We start from the raw sequence: 19,303 nt of genomic DNA, 5'->3' as shown, positions 1-19,303 counted from the left end.
ATAAATAAATAAATGTATAGCACTTTTCAAAAACAGCATCACTAAATAGTGTCATACAGTTAATGGCCACAAGAGGGCACAAGACAATAAGAAATTATTACCAATAGAAAATAATGAACATACCTCAGACACGCTGGATCGTAACCATGGCGACAGAGAAGGAACCTGGAGAAGAGGAAAGAAGACCCCAATAAAACCATCAGATAATTTCTGTTGTATAGTTCCCCTTGTGAGTAGAACTGATCTATGCATTTCTGTTCTATAGTGTCCCTTATGAGAACTGATCTATGCATTTCTGTTCTATAGTGTCCCTTATGAGGAGAACTGATCTATGTATTTCTGTTCTATTAGTTTTCCTTATGAGAACTGATCTATGTATTTCTGTTCTAGTTTTCCTTAGGAGGATAACTGATCTACAGTATGTATTTCTGTTCTATAGTGTCCCTTACAAGGATAACCGATCTATTTACTTCTGTTCTGTAGTTTCCCTTCATGTTTCAGTATACTTGTTAAAATACACACACACACACATACACATACACACACACACACACACACACACTTATAATCAACAACAACATGTAAAGAAACAGGGTGTTTTCAAACAGGATATCAGTCCCTTATCTACTACAGTATGTGTGGCTAGGTGACACAGACCTCTGCTGTTTCATTACAGTCACACAGACCACAACATTCACTTTGAACCTTTAATATTCATTACCTCTCTCTCTCTCTCTCTCTCTCGCTCCTCCCTCTATCTCTCTCCCCCTCTCCCCACCCTCTCTCTCTGTGTCTATCTCTCTCTCTATATATATATATCTCCCTCTCTCTCCCCCCATCTCTCTCTCCTATATATCTCTCTCTCCCCTCTGTCTTTCTGTCTCTTTCTCTCCCCCCCCCCTCTCCCCCCTCTCTCTCTCCTCCCTCTCTCCCAACTCTCTGTCTCTCTCACCCCCCCTGTCTCTCTGTTTCTCTCTCTCCCCCCTATCTCTCTCCACTCTCTCCTCTCTCCCCTCCTCTCTACCCCCTCTCTCCACTCTCTCTCTCTCTCTCTCTCTCTCTCTCTCTCTCTCTCTCTCTCTCTCTCTCTCCACTCTCTCCTCTCTCTCCCCCCTCTCTCTCTCTCCCTCTCCACTCTCTCCACTCTCTCTCTCTCTCTCTCCCCCCTCTCTCTCTCCCCCCTCTCTCCACTCTCTCTCTCTCTCTCTCCACTCTCTCCTCTCTCTCCCCCCTCTCTCTCTCTCCCTCTCCACTCTCTCCTCTCTCCCTCCCTCTCTACTCTCTCCACTCTCTCCTCGCTCTCCCCCTCTCTCTCTCTCTCTCTCTCTCTCTAATCTAATCTATCTGTTCCCTCAGGGTGTCTCTTGTCCTCTGGGTAAATGAGACTCATGTGGATGGAGCAGACAGAGACACACAGAGCTGCTGTCCTGACGCTGGGGTCACGACTCACCACAGAACTCCTGCCTTCCTGAGGGGGGCTGAGTCTCCTGAGGGGGGCTGAGTCTCCTGAGGGGGGCTGAGTCTCCTGAGGGGGGCCGAGTCTCCTGAGGGGGGCTGAGTCTCAACTAGGAGGTGGTCCTGAGGGGGGCTGAGTCTCAACTAGGAGGTGGTCCTGAGGGGGGCTGAGTCTCCTGAGGGGGGCTGAGTCTCAACTAGGAGGTGGTCCTGAGGGGGGCTGAGTCTCAACTAGGAGGTGGTCCTGAGGGGGGCTGAGTCTCCTGAGGGGGGCTGAGTCTCCTGAGGGGGGCTGAGTCTCAACTAGGAGGTGGTCCTGAGGGGGGCTGAGTCTCCACTAGGAGGTGGTCCTGAGGGGGGCTGAGTCTCCTGAGGGGGGCCGAGTCTCCTGAGGGGGGCTGAGTCTCAACTAGGAGGTGGTCCTGAGGGGGGCTAAGTCTCCTGAGGGGGGCTGAGTCTCAACTAGGAGGTGGTCCTGAGGGGGGCTGAGTCTCCTGAGGGGGGCTGAGTCTCAACTAGGAGGTGGTCCTGAGGGGGGCTGAGTCTCCTGAGGGGGGCTGAGTCTCAACTAGGAGGTGGTCCTGAGGGGGGCTGAGTCTCAACTAGGAGGTGGTCCTGAGGGGGGCTGAGTCTCAACTAGGAGGTGGTCCTGAGGGGGGCTGAGTCTCAACTAGGAGGTGGTCCTGAGGGGGGCCGAGTCTCCTGAGGGGGGCTGAGTCTCAACTAAGAGGTGGTCCTGAGGGGGGCTGAGTCTCCACTAGGAGGTGGTCCTGAGGGGGGCTGAGTCTCCTGAGGGGGGCTGAGTCTCAACTAGGAGGTGGTCCTGAGGGGGGCTGAGTCTCCTGATGGGGGCTGAGTCTCAGCTAGGAGGTGGTCCTGAGGGGGGCTGAGTCTCAAGTTTCTTTAATAGTTGTCATACAGAAGTACAGAATACTTTTATACAAAATGCTTCTTACTGTTACGCTCCAGAGACTGTGCTAGACAAAAGCTAATTAATTAAAAAAAACAAATTTAATAATTTTTATTTTATTTTATTTTTTATCTTATGTTGTGGGACTTGTACAGCACTTTGGTAAACTTTGTTGTTTTTAAATGTGCTCTATAAATAAAGTGGATTGGATTAATGAATTAAGTAGCCCCTTTTGTGACTGTGACGCAGCCAACACGGCTGTGTGATTTAATTCAAGGTGGATCGCTGTTGTCGTTTGAACAACTTCAGATTTCATGGGAACTACCAATCCCCCAAATCAAGAATGTTTAAGATGAATGAAGTAAGATTTTGATTATTTGAAATATGGCCTGTGTAGACTAAACTATGCACAGAATTATGTCAGTCTACAAGGTCCGGCAATGTAGACCTTGTAGACTCCACTACAGACCAATTATCAGTGAATGTTCATGCATTTTTAAGAAGGGCTACTTCCACAAAAAAACAAAGAACTCACCAAAACATCTCAGTAGCACCTTATCTAAATGTTCTATTTCATATATGGAGATTCATATTTATTTATGTATTGCATGCATTTCTACATTTTATTTCCTATTTTGTTTATTCATCCCAGTATCTTTCTTTCTTATGTGTGGAATTCTACAAGGCATTTACATTCACATTTACATTTAGTCATTTAGCTGACGCTTTTATCCAAAGCGACTTATAAGTTCTGTACGACAGGTCATCAGGAATGATACAACTCTATCAGCTGAGTAACAATATTCATCAAAGTGTTGCGTGTTACAGTGTAGGTTAGTTTATTAGGACAAGTGCATGACAGTAAGGTTAGTTAGGGTTAGATTTTTTTAATTTTATTTCAGATAATGGTTGAAGAAGTGCGTCTTTAGTCGACGGCGAAAGATTGGACGGGATTCGGCTGTCCTAACTGGGGTGGGTAGTTCATTCCACCATTGTGGGGCAAGGACTGAGAATAGGCGTGTAGGTGGTGTATATGTGTTTGAGGATGATATCCTTCAAACAGGCAATAGTGATGATATAATTTGGGCAGTGCTGAGCTGGGTTACTTTCCTCCAGTGTATTTGTCCCCCGGCCCCACCCAATGGCCCCATGCACACACACACACACACACACACACACACACACACACACAGAAGCATAAAAAAAAAAAAAAAAAACGTCGACATTTTTTTTGAACGATTTTTTTTTTTTTTTTACTTCGATTTTTTTTTAAATGTTCGAAGCTTCGAAGCTTCGAAGTATTTAAGACAGCCCTAGTAGTAACAGGGATGCACCAAAAATTCGGCCACCGAAAATTATCGGCTGAAAATTGTTAAAAAGGCTCTTTCGGCCAAAAGGGTTTTAACACCGGAAATATATCACTGAATGTCAAAGAACAGGGTTGCGTAAAGTTCGTAACCTAAAGTGTTGTTGTGATGACGTAATCTACGTCATCCCCCGCTAAGAGTCATGGGAGATGTAGTAAATACAACAGTCCTGTGTGTGTGTGTCTTTATAGACCACTACACTTCCACGTTACATTGAAATCGGGGAGGAGATAGCGGGGGGAGCAAATTAATGATGCCGTGATGTAAGTGGTTGCAGCTACGGCTGTGGGGGTGCTGGAGACATGATCGAATAGACTTGTATGCGCCTGAATCTCCTGAACACGGCGCGAGCCATTCCTAATCGATCAGAACTAAATCGGCCCGTTTTTAAGCACCTATTCCCCATGCACATGCGCAGATTGCCCACGGATTGTGACGCAACGCACACCCGCCCTGGACTGTTCCATCAGAGGGGGGAGCTTCGGTGGCCAGTGTCCTTTCAGCCGAACAGGATAATGAAACAATGATCCCACTAAATGACCAGACGCGTCTTATGGCGACATCTACAATTACCTCATTGAGTCTCCAGGTAGACTAATGTTTATATTTAAGTGCAGTGGTCTGTAGCCACTCACACTACCACCGAAGCTCCCCCCTCTGATGGAACAGTCCAGGGCGGGTGTGCGTTGCGTCACAAGCCGTGGGCAATCTGCGCATGTGCATGGGGAATAGGTGCTTAACCTGTTAATCTGTAGACCGTTTTCGCCTAAAGGTACATGCCTAAGTAAATGGAAGATTGCTCCACTTCTGCAAGGTCAATTTGCGCTTTTTCTCTGCCGATTTAGTTCTGATCGATTAGGAATGGCTCACGCCGTGTTCAGGAGATTCAGGCGCATACAAGTCTATTCGATCATGTCTCTAGCACCCCCACAGCCGTAGCGGCAACCACTTACATCAAGGCTCTCATCCACATTCATTCATTTGCTCCCCCCGCTATCTCCTCCCCGATTTCAGAATCCCGGAAGTGTTGCGGTGGTCTATGCAGATCGTTATGCAGTTTTAAAGCACCTTGGCTTTGTTCTGAATGCACTTTGTTGTAGTTATCCTACAGAGAAAAGAAAATGCACTTGACTTTAATGCACATTTTGTTGTATGCAAAGAGAAAATGTTTAAATTGTACAATCTTTCAGCAGTCCGTCTGGAATTAATGTATGCATTCAAAAGTGCTGAATAAATGTTTTATGGGCCCATAAGTGATTATTAATATTATTTAAGTTAAGTTTAGCCATAATCATGTCTTTTGCCATAATCAGGTAGCTAAAGAAAATTAAAAAAAACATTATATATATATATTTATATTAATCATTTTCGGCCTTTCGGCATTCGGTTTTCGGCCAACTGTTTCCTATTTTCGGTATCGGTTTCGGCCAAGAATTTCCCATTCGGTGCATCCCTAGTAAGTCATACTGACCAGTAGCGTAACTAGTAAGAGAAGTTAAGGGATATCTACAGATATAGATAATATTATCTACAGATATGTAAAAGGATTATGTGCAGGTATGTACCGACAGGTGGATGTATATATATATATATGGTAAGAATTAATATATATACAGCATATACCGCATTATTGTACATGCTATCATACAGGGTTATATGGGTTATATGCAGGTGTATAAGTAGGTATATAGGAGGATTATATGCAGACGGATATGGATATATAAGTGGAATGTTCAATGCATGGAAGTTGCATTGTTCATTTCAATACCTGTAATAGTACAGTAGTCCACACACACACACACACACACACACACACACACACACACACACATTCAGTTAAGTTGGAATATGACTGTAATACAAACAGTTCAGTTTGTCAGGTACATGCAACACAGATTACAGTGTTTACATCCGTCTGCTTGAGAAAATACCATGTTCTGCAATAAAAATGATTGAAGTGAGATGAACAGACTGAACTTTATTTTATTAGATAAAACATGTTGACAAAGTTTTACTTTGCAGTTGAAAAAAGGTAATAAATTAAATGTTATCAAAATAAAAACTCCCGCAATACTCAGGGCTAAATCCACAAAGAATGGAATTGAAATTGTTCATTCAATCAATCACTGTGCAGATTGATTGATTGAATGAAAATTGTATTAACAGATTGCAGAATGGGTACAATACAGTACGGCTCAATACACACAATTGTTAAGGGGATGCAGACTAGAGAAAGACTTTCGTCTTGTTTACATCAGGGTCCCCCATTTTCAATTCATAATGAATTTTAAGTAAGGGTGCAACTTGCTCTGTGCAATCCATTCTTTGTGGATTTAGCCCTCAGTGTATCGCGCAGCGTTTCCGTTAGCCGGTAATTACCGGTATTTGACTGGCAAAATATGTTGAAGTCCGAATATTTAAATATCTCCGGTCATAATGTCCGGTGAAAATAATTTCTCTAAGCACAATTTTATTATTTGAATTGTATTAAAATAGGCTCAAATTAAATAGCCTATGCGATGAACGAAACAATCATTACATGTTGCTTCACGCTGATAAAGCGCGGATGGCGCCGCTCGGATGTGAATCTTTTTTTCTTTCTTTTTTTGAGCCTGTCTGGCCACCATAACGACAAACAGGTATATCAGGCCCGAGTGGAAAGTTTAATTATCCTGGCTGAGGTGCGACATTATATCCACATTTTCCAGTTCACTGATCCAGCCAGGGTTACCAGTGACTAATTCATATATATCTATATAAATTGAAAATGGGGGACCCTGATGGAAACAAGACAAACGTCTTTCTCAGGTCTGCATCCCCTTAACAATTGTATGTATTGAGCCGTACTGTATTGTACCCATTCTGCAATCTGTTAAATAAAGTTTTCATTCATTCATTCATTCATTCATTCATTCATTCATTCATTCATTCACACAGTTCATTCTGGAACCTCAGATCCCCGCTGATCATGGAGTTCTACAGTATCGCGTTGGATCCATACACGTATCGATTTTTTCGAATGGTGATCAGGAATTGGAATATACCAGTTGGATACCATCTGATGTCAGGTAAGGACTCTATGTTATCAGTGTTAGGATAATCAGAGTACGTTTGATGAAGTTATAAGCTGTTTTGTGAAATGTCTTCTTTCGTTTTCACTAAAAGTCCGAGAGGAAATCAACGGGGCGATTATCCGCGCGCGGCCGTAATGTGCTTGCGTGCACGTATAATATAAAAATATTGATCATCTAGCGTTTATTTGAAAACGATTCATAAAAAGGCCGACGAATATCAACGTTGTGGAATATTCCACTAAAAGACGATTTTCATAGAATGCTCCAGAATGAGCTGTTTTTTATATCAAAACGGGGGCTTTTCTAACTGCTCTGAAACGGCAACGACGCGATAAACAGCCTTGACAGCACTGACTGGAAAATAGTCTTTGATAATGCGATGGGCAGATTAGACACATAGCCATAATTTAAAACATAGATTAGGCGATATTAACGTTAACATTGGCGCCGATGGTGGCATTCAGCTGGTAAAAAGGAAAACCAGGCTGACCGGCATTTCTCGAATATGTCCGGGGATAGAAATCTTGCAGGACAAACAGACCGGCACGAATATGTTCTAACGGAAACGCTGGTATCGCGATATATTTAGTATCGCGATACTATCGTGACGCAAGTATCGCAATAGTATCGTATCATGAGGTCTCTGGCAATTCCCACCCCTAATAGTAGGTAGTAATATAGACATATTAGCATAGTAGGTACTAGTAATATAGGCAAATTAGCATAGTAGGTAGTAGATGTATAGACATAGCATACTGTATTATAGTCATATTAGCGTAGTAGTATAGACATAATATTATTAGCATAGTAGGTACTAGGTAGTAATAGGCACAGAAGGCTAGCTCCGTGGTGGGAGTCGAGCTGGTCAGACTAGAGGTGGTGGCAGAGAGGGGGATTAGAAGGAAGCTGGCTGCTATCCTGGGGAATCCCTCCCACCCCCTCTACGACGAGCTAGTCAACATGAGAAGCACATTCAGTCACAGACTCATACCCACCCGACACTCAACTAACCGCCTCGGCCAGTCCTTCATACCAGCGGCCATCAGGCAACAGTGGGCAGGGACTGCTGCCAGACATCCAACTACAACTACTAGGAACCTAAAAGGACAATAATACTACCTTATGCATACTGCACCTTAAGTGAATACTGTATATTTCAGTTAGTTAGTTAGTTAGTTAGTTAGTTAGTTAGTTAGTTAGTTAGTTAGTTAGTTAGTTATAATTATATTGATTTGTTATATTGTTTACACTGCTTGTTTTTACTACCTGTACCTCCCCTCCCCCATGCTGCTATGATGCCTGAATTTCCCCAAGGGGATCAATAAAGGAATATCATATTACTTAGTAGCAAAGTGCATACTTTTTTTTCTCAGCTATTGATTGAAGATGGACCTACCACTATGAGATCGACCACCACAATATCAGGCAGACCACCACAATGAGATAGACCACAGAAATATCAGTCAGACCACCAAAATATCAGACAGACCACCACAATAGGATAGACCACCACAATATCAGACAGACCACCAAAATATCAGACAGACCACCACAATATGAGATACAGTAGATCACCACAATATGAGACAGACCACCACAATATGAGAGACCACCACAATATGGGATAGACCTACCTCAGTTAAAGGTAGGAGGTTTCACATCCAGTCAGTCAGTCAGCGGTGGGTTTTACTGACCAGCCATGTGATTCTGTCAGTGATCAAAGTCCCAGAATCCCAGCTGAGTCATAAGCTAGAGGTAGTTTAGATCATGAGGCCTTGTGACCGAACAGTGGTGGGAATACCATCATTGTTACAAAGGGTCAGATTAAACCGAATATATATATTTATTACTTGAGATATATTGTATAATATTTGTATATCGTCTGATATCCCTTGTATATTCTTTGTATATATACACGGAATATCCCTTTACCTAGGTACAGGCCAGACCATAATATTCGTTCTCCTATTGGACAGCGACCCCTAGGCGCCAACGGCCATACCCCCAATGGCAAGTTCAAAGCTACCGCTAAGACATGTCTCAACATGTCCAGGTTTGCGCAGTAATACGAGACAGAACTGAGGTTGGCACTAGATTGTTCACCTTACGTATAAATACGTCGCAGGTGGATACAGCAGTAGTCTTAGCCTAAAAGTGAGTTGACCAAAAACGTTGAAGCCTTCACCACGATACAACGTGCCGTGCCGTGAAGTGGGCCCCTTTTGCCCCTAAATAGAGCCTTGAGAACCGTGTGCGAATAGATAGCTAAAGTGTCAGAGTTTAACGCTGTATCGTCGAGTTCGACTTATTCTATTGTAAAGTAATAGTCTATTATTTATAGTGTATCGTGCGGCTACCGTTCTACAGTGACCAGCATTACCACCGGTTCGTCGTACTCTAGCTAGTGCACTTATCCAGGCTAGGCGGCCTAAACTCGTGCCGCCATCCGAGGAGTCCTAGACGAGAACCGTTGGATATGTACACCGGAGAACCTACACCGGCGAATGCAGAGCCTTTTGCGGCTGGATTATATTGCTTTGGTACTGTGGCTGCTGGAGCAGAGAACCGTCTACCCCACTGCTGTGTGGGATCTACCCTGTGAGGAGCACCGTCGAGCCCGCCTCTAGGACCCACAGAGGCTGGCTAGCTTTCATCCATGCTGTCTTGCATACCGGAGTATAGCTGTTGCTTTGTCTACGGACCAAAGGATTATTGCACTGTCTCCTGTATCTGGAGTCTCTTTATTCCTCGTTGATCCAGACTTTGCTCCCGACCATTCCTCTCCCCTGCTGGCTTACAACCGGAGGGAACCCCCTTAGTATCTCCAGCTGACTACGAGTGTGCCTTATGTAATTCTTATGCTACAGGTGGTGTCAATTATACCCATCTTAATATGCTCATGGACTTACGCTCTTGACCTACTTAAGTGTTCTTCGCCATATAAGCGCAATTCATAATTCTCAATATTGTAACCTATTGTTGCTGCTCTGATAATAAATACTTCTAAATATAACTTTCTTTGTTAAGCCGTATTCTTGTGTGGGTGTTCACCAGATATACCGTGTACTGTATGGCCAGTAATTAAAGTACATAACTAAGTAGTGGTTTAATGATACCATACTCTCAATACAGTCAGGGAATTGTACCCCTCAGTTACAATCATATTTAGTGGTATTTAGTGGGAATACCATCATATTTAGTGGGTTTGTGCACAACTGCTGCCAAGTGCTATTCTCTAAAGGGGCATGTCACCCAAAATAGAAAAATATTATTGCACAACAGGGCAATTCCAGTGTTATGGATGTTACATTCAGAGAGAACATTGGAAACTTCACTTAACATTGACAAGGCATCAATTTGAATTGGAAGTATAATTTACACATTTTAGTTACACTTATTGAGATAAAGATGAGCCTGCCCTGCAGTAAGAAATGTTTTGACCTCTTGGATTTTGAGATAGGTGACAAAATACAGTATTATGGATGTTACGGAAATTGACAAGCTTTTCGGACTCACTGAACACATGATGAAACCTCTGTGAATATCTTTTTCAAAGAATAACATGTTTATTATCACTTTGTAGGGAAGGCTTTGAGGTACCCAAAAAGCACATTCAGGAAAACCTGGCATTTCCTCTCAAGGAATGAATCACAAAAAAGTGCCGTTATGGATGTTACATTTTTGCGTTATGGATGTTACACGTCTGACAACACCATCAAAAATAGGGCTTTACATGTGTTTGACTTCGGTGGACTATTTTAGGGTCAAACCAGTCTGGATTCATGTTGTAGTCTGAAAAAATGCCAGAAAATGCTTCTTCTTCTTCTTCTTTTGAATTTCCGGCAGATTAGACGCATCGTGGCGTATTACTGCCCTCCGCACTTCTTTTGATGATCTCTTCTTCTTCTTCTTCTTCTTCTTCTTTCTTGGCGTATTCCTTCCCTCCTCATTTCTTATACTACACTAGTGGTGATCCATCTTTAGGCCTCTTCTTCTTCTTCTTCTTATTTGAATTTCCGGCAGTGTAGACGCATCGTGGCGTATTACTGCCCTCCACAATTCTTGCTTCGTTCACACTTGAGAAAGTTTACACTCCTCTTCTTCTTCTTCTCATCTTCAAAACACATTTCTATCGTCTCTGTCTCCTTCTTCTCTGCTCCTCTTGTCATACAATCACAATACAAACATCATCTCCTCTCTTCTTCTTCTTCTTCTTATTTGAATTTCCGGCAGAGTAGACGCATCGAGGCGTATTACTGCCCTCCGCAATTCTTTTTATGGGCTCTTCTTCTTCTCCTTCTTATCCTTCTTCACCTTCTTTTTCTTCTTCTACTGGACCCCGTCATCAACTACATTGTCCATTGGAGTGCATCTACTGCTGCTACTTCCTGTCTGAGCCCCCCTCCGCGGGACCCTCCTTGCCCCCTGCTATCTTATCCTGGGCTGCTTTGTCCCTCGCAGCCTTGTCCCTCGCAGCCCCCTCAGCCAATTCTTTACACACCTCCTTCCAGTCCAGACCTTCCAATCCCAGATGTTGAACCGCTATCCTAACAATCATCTTCACCATCTCTGTTCTACCCGTAACCTCTGCCATACCAGTAACTACCCCTGCCACGAAGGCCACAATACCTAATTTCTCCTCCCTTCCCCTGTCTCTTTCCACCTGCTCTACCCTCACTGCCAAATGCCCTCCTTCAACCCCCTGCACCCTTTCTTGGCTCCCCTGTCCTGCCCTGCTAACCGCCCCAGCATACGTCAACTTACCCTCCCTTCTCTCTCTCCGATCCGCGACCTGCTTCATCATCACCTCGCACCCCCGAAACGCTACACTGTGCTCCCCACCACAACTACAGCACCTCGGCTTCACTCCCTCTCCACATTTCCCATATTCATGTTCCCCGCCACACCTAGCGCACCTCATCCCCTTCATACACGTGGTAGCTATATGGCCAAACCCCTGGCACCTATAGCACCTAAGAGGATTATGAACAAATTCCCTAACCCTATACATCCTACGCCCTACTAATACCTCCCTAGGAACAACCCCACCCTCAAACGTAATCACTACCGTCCCCGTCACTGCCCTCTCCGCTCCCCTCTTCATCCTTGCTGCACTCTTAACTATGCCATTACGCCTGTCCTCCTTTAGCTCTTCCACCAGCTGCTCTACTGTAACCTCGACCGGTACCCCAACTATCACCCCCTTACATCCCCCCCCCCTCTTCTCCCCTACTCTCGCCACCTTACTTATACCCACCCCCCCAATGCTCTGCATCTTCCTAGCCACCTCCACCTGCCCCTCACTACCACACCCTACGGCCAGATTCCCATCCCACAAAACGTTCACGTACTTTACCTCTCCTAATCGCTCGGCAATGAGTTTGGGCCACTCGAGCCTACCTACTTTCCTCTCATCCCTCTCCCCCTCAAGCCTGACCACTATATGGATCACTTCCGCTTTTGCCACATCTTTTCCTGCACCCTCGTCTCCCGGACCACTTGAGCTATCGTCCCCCCCTTTCTTCCTCTTCCCCCCTTCTCCCCCCCTCTCCTCCCCCCTACTCTCACTATCCCCATCGCTGTCGTTCCTCTCCGTCCGCTTCTTCCTCTTCTTCCTCACCGTATCCCACCCCTCCTCCTCCCTCTCCCGTTCTTCCTCTTCCTTCTTCTTCTTCTTTACACCATCCGACTCCTTCCCTTTGTCTTCCACCATCTCCGAGGCCTCCTTCTCACTTCCCTCTCCGTTATCGGTCGTTAGCTCCATATCTGCCTGTTCCCTTTCGCTATCTTCCTCGCCCTTCTCACACCATTTACTTCCATCACGATCCTCCCAATACCCTGGGTAGCCGCTCACAGGCCGGGGCCACCAATCAATCGCAAGGCCTTCGCTGTTCCTGATCTCTCACAGCCACTTCTTCCGCACCCCACCACCGACTACTGCTCCCACGCATGTCTTCGCTGCACAGTTCCGACGGACGCAGACGCCGCCACTCGGCGCATCTCTCCCAATCCATCCTCCCACATGAACAGGCCGCACTTCTGTCTTCCTCTCCAAACAACAGCCTCCCCCCACGAACATACGGCATGGCCTGCTTCTTCTTCCCTCCTGAGAGAATTGTATCTTCTGAGAGAATATATATAGACCACAAATGTTCTAGAATGTTCGATTATGACATCATACTGTGACATCACAAATGTTCTAGAATGTTTGATTATGACATACTGTGACATCACAAATGTTCTAGAATGTTCTATTATGACATCATACTGTGCCATCACAAATGTTCTAGAATGTCCTATTATGACATCATACTGTGACATCACAAAAATCACAAAAAAATATATAATCTTTTCTTTGGTCTTAAATAGTTTAAAAATATCAGTCACTTCTGAAAATAAATTACAAAAAGTTTTTGGAAAATAGCTCTTTATTTGATTAACATAATTCTATACAGAGAACAGCAATATTAATATCGGTTAAATCAGAAAATGAGTTTTGGAGCAATTCCATGAAAATGTCATCCTCACCATGAAAAAGAAAGTTATAAAAAATCAAGTCCAATTCACTCTGCCTGGACTGGTTCAGAGAAATGGTATCTCCCTCTGTTATCCATGTGAGGATTGAGGTGTTCACGAATCTGATCAAAACTGACCCAGGACTTGTCCTCTTTGGTTGGAAGTGCAGCGGTAAGCCTCCATAAGGGACATGGACATGTGGCGTTTCTGAACCCTCTGCTTGACTCCTTCTCTTATGGTCACTGCATCCTTCATTCTGGGGCCTGTCTTGAAATGTCATCCCTGGAATAATACTAATTTACTTTCTGTTTGGTTTCATTTGGGGTTTCTGTGTTTTTTGGGGTGGGTTTCTTGTCACGATACTCGGCAAAACAATAACAAATACACATGTAGGCTGAGCAGACGCGAGGGGGAGATGGCCGACAGCAGCCGATTAGCAGTAGGCTAACGTGGACACTGCTCTGCCTGCCCTAGACCAACAATGTGTGAAAAAGTTGTGTCTGGAAATATGTTGGATTTTAATCAAACAAGGAGTCATAAAATACTTCTGATTTAAATCAAATAAAGGGGTCATAATCGAACTTAACAACACACATTTTTTGATAGTGTTTTTTGTCTATTTCAGACGTGTAACATCCATAACGCAAAAATTTAACATCCATAACGGCACTTTTTTGTGATTCATTCCTTGAGAGGAAATGCCAGGTTTTCCTGAATGTGCTTTTATTTTGGGTACCTCAAACCCTTCCCTACAAAGTGATAGTAAACATGTTATTCTTTGAAAAAGATATTCACAGAGTTTTCATCATGTGTTCAGTGAGTCCGAAAAGCTTGTCAATTTCCGTAACATCCATAACGCTGTGTATTTTGTCACCTATCTCAAAATCCAAAAGGTCAATTTTTTTTATTGCAGGCTCATCTTTATCTCAATAAGTGTAACTAAAATGTGTAAATTATACTTCAAACAAAGGGGTCATAATCGGACTTAACAACACACATTCGGAATGTAACATCCGTCACTTGCAATGTAACATCCATAACGGTAACATCCATAACACTTGTAAAGAATACAAAAAAATAAGACCAGAATGACTAATTGGTGCTAATATGTCATCTTTATAAAAGTTAGCTTTGCTTAGGAATAGGGATGCCCCCAATCATGTTTTTTGCCACCGATACCGATCACCGATCGTCTTGAGCCATATCGGCCGATACCGATCGTTTTTTATTAAAATGTTTTATTTTATATATTTATTTTTTATTTTTTTTTATAATATATATATATTATATAATTAGACTTGTACTTGTATTATCTGTGAGACATCGCCACCACGTAACAAGTCAAAATGCTCGCTATCTGCAAACAGCTCCACTGTCTGTGTGTACTCGAGTAGCCTCCAGCTACGGCCAGGATTCTCCGGCACTGCAGCTGGACCCTAGTATTGGTATAAATCACATTCAGCAAGCCCTCAGCCCGAATACGCATCGAGTCAATGTTATAAGACATTGATATCAGGAGCTATCTGTAGCTACTGCTAGCCGGCTAGATAACGTTAAGACAACGCCTCAGTGAACTATTTAGTTTAGAGCTAATGTGAGCTAACGTGAGCTACCGAGTCAACGGAGGTAACTTATCATGCACTAGACTATTGCTGGAGCATTTGTTGATATCAGCAGCTATCAGTAGCTAGGGATGGGTAGCGAATTCGGTACTTTTGAGGTACCGAACCGAAACACGTCGGTACTACCGAGTATCGATTCAAGTGAGATACCAAAAAAATAAAAATAAAAAAAATTACCTTTTTTCTTTTCATGTCAACGTTCATACGCACAATATATGCTTACCTAGGATTTAACTTGATTCAACAACAAAGCAGTCGGAGCAATGGCAAGCCGAAAACTGTCGAAATTGTAGTTATTTGAAGTTTGGATTTATTTTTTTCACGACTGAGGTAGATAAATAAAATTTCTTGAGACTAAAGTACAGAAAAAAAGGTACCGTTGGGTACCGGTATCGATTCACAGGTACCAGTACCGTATCGGTTCAAATGTGAAAGGTACCCATCCCTATCAGTAGCTAGCCAGCTAGATAACGTTAGACAATGCCTCATGTAGTCACTGGGTCATTTAGTTTAAACAGTAACGTTAGCTCGGTAGGTACTGGTAGCCAACGTTAGCTCACAGCCTCACGCCGCATCATGCACCAGACTATAGCAGACTGCGCTCTTGTTTACATGAGTGCGGGAGGGGCTGGGGAGGAGGCGGCGGCGTACGCTGCAAGCAGCTGTGTCTGAGAGAGAAGTCAGCAGTGACTGTGAGATCTCCACTAAGAATTTGATCATGTTTTTCGCGGAAATGCGAAAATAAAGCATTATCACCGATCGCATATTTATACTGATTATCGGCCGATAGCGATCGGTGGCCGATCGATCGGGGCATCCCTACTTAGGAAGTTTGGTTGACATTGCATTCCTGGAAAACGTTATGGATGTTACATTCACTGTCCCATAAAGGGGCATTATAACAGCATGCTTCACCTGCCAATGTAAAGACACAAAGTACATAATTGATTGACATATTGATACAACAGCCCTTCATGACCAAAGGTGAGGTTAGAAAAATATCTGTTGGTTTTTTTTTGCCATTCTGGCCATTCATAAAGTCATACAATTAGGTTAATCGAAAAATAAATTTTTACATCATTATTTGTGTCTCCTCCTGTAGTGTGAAAAAACATGCATTCTCATAAATATTACGATCAAATCTATTTTGTACTTCAAAATATAGACCTTGATGATACATTTGAAATTGATTTGGTTATGATCATGTTATTTAAATTTTTTCATGGTGAGGTTGACATTTGCATGGAATTGCCCAACACACAAGAAACAACACACAAGACACAACAAACAACACACATAGGGGAGGAAACTAACTTTTTGGCTTACCAGCCAACTGGCGAGTATCTGATTGTGATAATTACTTCTTTGTATGTCTTTGTCTAAATTGATTTTCAATCATAGTAATAATCACACCGTGTCTCTACTCTTTAAAATATTTATTAGCATAAAACATTAATAACAGTGTCTCTACTCTTCACAAAATTAGCATAAAACATATTAACATGAAAGAGGGATCTATTCTGGACTGGGTTGGGCTGAACTGGGCAGTGAAAGATGCTGGGTTGGACTGGGTTGGGCAGTGAAAGAAAAAAAACGAAGTATGTTGTGAACTTGAAGTGTATAGATAGATGTGAAATGTATAGATGTAGCAGTACTGTCTATCTGTATGTCGTGCATGTCATATGTTATGATGAATTGAAAATGGGGGACCCTGATGTAAACAAGACGAAAGTCTTTCTCTGGTCTGCATCCCCTTAACAATTGTGTGTATTGAGCCGTACTGTATTTAGTGGTTATAGCTTGCGGCTGGATCAAAAATTGAATAACCTCAAAACCTTGCGCGATGGTTGACGTCGGCTAGCCCTAAGCTAAGGCCCCACCACAGACACCATTTTTGACAGCAAAGCAGCCAATTGAGCAATGTTGTTAGTTGCTGCTAAATTCTGTACCGCGGCGGTATAAGCTTCAACAGCCCACCAGCCACCTGCCGGGCCGACTCGCCTCTTGGCGTCGGCCGGGCGGGACACCGTTCCACCATGTCAGGGCAAAGGGCCGATGCCACCTGCACCACTAAGCGCGGAACACCAGTGCCGGCTGCTGACCAAAGTCTATGACTAGTGAAGCACTGCTCCACTAGTAGGCATGCAACAACCTCCCCTGCAGTGTGCACCCGTGACGGGACAAATGAATGAACGAAAACTCTATTAACATATTGCAGAATGGGCTAGCCCAATACACACAATTGTTAAGGGGATGCAGACCAGAGAAAACGTTAATCCCGTCTACATCAGGGTGCCCCATTTTCAATTCATAGATTCACAAAATGCACACCTTCCCTGAGCCCTGTCGTCAGCCCATCCACCCATGTAAATAAGCCTCCGCTAAACCCCCAACATTAGACACAGATTGACCGTCAGCATGAATGGTTAAGAGGAGGGAAGAGTAAAGACAGCCCCGGCGGGGTACATGGGAACGGCGCCCCAACATTGTAGCATTAGCATTAGCTGCGCGCTAGGATACTTGAAAAAACATCTCAAAAGTGAGTCATGAGGGCGGTCAGGTGGCATAGCGGAGATTGCGCTCGTCACCAATGCAAGAGGCTGCGATCTCGACTCCCGGAGTCAGCATTGCTTGGGGCTTGGGCTGATCGCTATACTATCCCGTTTGGCTGGGTTAGGGGGAGGGCAAGTCATGGGTGGGGATCTGGCGTTGTGGACAACGATGCCTACAAGTCAGGTCTGGGCACCTACTCAGCGGAGGCAGGACTTGAAGAAGGCAGCGTGCCCGTCCACGCGTTACACTTCACCAATGAGAGTCCTCGCTGACAGGTGAAAAAAGGAGTCACTGGCTGTCGGCCAAAAATCGGAGAAAGAGGATTAAAAAAAAATAATAATAAATAAGTGAGTCATGATGACCACGTTTATCCAAATATCCCGCCCCCTGTGCCAATACAGCACTCGGGCATCTCATGAGACAACGAGCAGTATTACCCATGCCAGTACCAATGTCTGCTAGCGCAGGCCCTACCTGGGCGCGACGTAGCTCGACTGCTAAACGTTACGCGAAGTCCATCGGTCCGCTGTCAAGCGACGAGGAAAAAACACAGGATAGGACCGCCGTGCTGTGGACGTGCCGAGAAGGATCCGGGGGCTGGCGCACTTCTGGCGAAGCCCAACATTGCGTAATTTTTCTCCACCAAACAATCTCCAGTTCAGAACTGCATCTGAGCTGCTTCCGCGTTGGAACCGAATGAGGAAGGGTGAGGCGTGACCACTTCCGGCGTAATATAGGGGACGCATGGGAGTGGCGTGGTCACGTGCAAGTGGGTGCATTTGTTTTGTTCCCCGGATCACACTAGGTGCTGGAGATAATGGGTTATCTCAGAAGGCAGAGCGAGACGCAAGGCCAGTTGATAATATAACTATGTGCACACAAGACACAACACACATAACTATGTGCACACAAGACACAACACACAAGACACAACACACATAACTATGTGCACACAACACACAAGACACATAACTATGTGCACACAACACAAACATGAAAGCACATTGTAAGAGGCTAGACCACACATACACCACTTCATACTGTGATCACTGTATTACAATTTAGAGCCATTTTGCACACATCCCATCCATACTGTGATTATTGTACTATGATGAGACTATTGTATTATAATGAGATTATTGTAGCCGACTGTAGTAGAATTTAGAGCTACTGGATTCGTGTTGCCTGCTGCCATTGTATGCTATTTCTATTGTGTTCTGTTCTAATATGTTATATTATAATCACTGTTGCTGCAAGTTGGAGGCTCAGAAAACAAAGGATTTCACTCTGAGCTGTAGACACTGGTTCTTAAACGTTCTCGTGTCAAGGATCCCCCGTAGGTCCGCGGACCACACTTTGAGAATCGCTGCTGTAAACTAAACCTGATCCGTTCTTCAGAAAGTACAGCAACTAGCTCTGCGCGTCGTAAAAACTACCAAACCAAACAAACTAGCGATGTTTACTGACCTGCTGTCGACACAACAACAGCTGGAGCGTCCTCTGCGTCTCAGGTTCCTGCCTCGTTCATCACAACCAGACTACAGACAACTAACTAGACTACAGACTAACTACAGACAGACTACACTAAACAGTTGTCGGGTCTGTTCTGCTGCTGCAGAGACACACACTGCTCTCTGTCATCAGGCTGAGAGAGCTGCTTCCTGATTTGTCTGCGAGGATAGAATCAACCATGCGCAGAGAGAGAGAGAGAGAGAGAGAGAGAGAGAGAGAGAGAGAGAGAGAAGAGAGAGAGAGAGAGAGAGAGAGAGAGAGAGAGAGAGAGAGAGAGAGAGAGAGAGAGAGAGA

The 19,303-nt window shown here is 44.1% G+C and overlaps 1 protein-coding gene across 1 annotated transcript in view; it reads right to left on the bottom strand.

Moving 5' to 3' along the window:
* LOC311245920 (DENN domain-containing protein 3-like) overlaps positions 1 to 19,020 on the bottom strand; it is a 117,409-nt gene extending 98,389 nt beyond the window's left edge. Inside the window, exons 1-2 of the mRNA XM_084335944.1 lie at positions 18,965 to 19,020; positions 124 to 165 (exon numbers count right to left, since the gene is read on the bottom strand). The gene's annotated coding sequence lies outside the window, so the exon portion shown is untranslated. The remainder of the gene's footprint in view (positions 1 to 123; positions 166 to 18,964) is intronic.
* Positions 19,021 to 19,303: the final 283 nt, after the last annotated feature.

This window comes from Notolepis coatsorum (assembly GCF_963971535.1).
Source record: "Notolepis coatsorum genome assembly, chromosome: 19".
Lineage (NCBI taxonomy): Eukaryota > Metazoa > Chordata > Actinopteri > Aulopiformes > Paralepididae > Notolepis > Notolepis coatsorum.
This window is presented reverse-complemented; position numbering and strand designations above follow the sequence as displayed.